This window comes from Trypanosoma cruzi (genome assembly GCF_000209065.1).
Source record: "Trypanosoma cruzi strain CL Brener chromosome Unknown tcruzi_1047053403835, whole genome shotgun sequence".
NCBI lineage: Eukaryota > Euglenozoa > Kinetoplastea > Trypanosomatida > Trypanosomatidae > Trypanosoma > Trypanosoma cruzi.
The window spans coordinates 1-1,135 of record NW_911198.1 but is presented as its reverse complement, the minus strand read 5'-3'; the positions used below and the strand labels follow the sequence as shown (position 1 = coordinate 1,135).

At 57.8% G+C, this 1,135-nt stretch overlaps 2 non-coding genes across 2 annotated transcripts; both read right to left on the bottom strand.

Moving 5' to 3' along the window:
• Window positions 1–360: 360 nt before the first annotated feature.
• On the bottom strand, window positions 361–448 carry Tc00.1047053403835.20. The gene has a single exon (XR_008253967.1). It is a non-coding gene; the product is annotated as a C/D small nucleolar RNA (snoRNA), TB6C1C3 (small nucleolar RNA).
• Window positions 449–488: 40 nt separating this feature from the next.
• Window positions 489–565, bottom strand: Tc00.1047053403835.10. Its single transcript, XR_008253966.1, has one exon. It is a non-coding gene; the product is annotated as an H/ACA snoRNA, TC6C1H2 (small nucleolar RNA).
• Between the last annotated feature and the right edge of the window lie 570 nt (window positions 566–1,135).

Here is a 1,135-nt window from a genome sequence, read left to right as displayed (position 1 = left end):
CTTTCGGTCGCACTGGCGTGTGGTCCGCCTCCGCCAGCAGGAGTGTGTCGCCCTCCGCCACTCGGCAAGACTCCCCTCCGAAGGCTGCGCAATGGTAAAAAAATGGGGGTGGCAATGCCATCAGAGACGGGTACAGAGTGCGCCTCACGCAAACGAGTCAGACGCTTTGTTAGGATAAAGACGATCGGGACGCATCACATGCACGGCAGACCCCCATGGGAAACAAGGGGGCAAACAGTGGCCAGCCACAGCCCGGGGAAGCACACTCCGGGACGACAGAGGAGGCGAGGTGGTGCACCGTGGCACAGAGAGACAGAGAGGGAGAAGGCGGCGGAGAGGGCCGTGGAGAGAGGGGGCGCGTCAGTCCCGTGCCTGTTGTAGGTAGCTGGGTGCACGGAGGTGTAACTCATCGTCACGGTCATACAAATGCCTCGATTGATCGCATCATGAAGTCGTCAGTCGCCCTGCGCGTTCCACGCCGTCGGTGCTGCTCTTGCGGGCCCGATTGAGACAGTCACGGCACAGAAATGATGATATACGGCCGCCGCCTCACCCACGGAGCACGCTCCACTCACGCACGCACAGCGCTCCTTCCCCTCCGCGCAATGGCCGTGGGATCTGGGGCAGCACTCACACCGCAGAGGTGGTGGTGGCAGTGGGGTAATAAAAAACGAACGGCCGGTCCATCCCGCGAGAGGGCAGCCGAGCAAAACATCCTAAGCAACAAGAGAGGCAACAAAAAGAAGAAACAGGCAATCGGGCTAGACCCGCCTCCACTCCAAAAACACAACACACCTACCGCCCCAGAGCGCTGAAACATCCCCAGTGAGCCCAGCAAGAAGGAAGTAAAACACCCGCACATCCACTCGGTGCCCGTCCACAAAAGAGAAAAAAAGAAAAACCTATTATCAGGCGCCTCCGCCATCACCGAAAAAAGACTTCTTTCAAAACCCTCGGCGCGTTTTCACGGGATGTCGCAGTGCGCAATAATAATAGTAAAAGAAAAATATTGGGAAATGGGGAAGAAGTCAGCTCCCTGCGCTGTCGCTCCGCCAACACGCCTCCGAACACACAGATGCACCACAGCCAGAGGGGATGCACGACTTCAGCACCGGTCATTTCCAAAGCAAAAAAA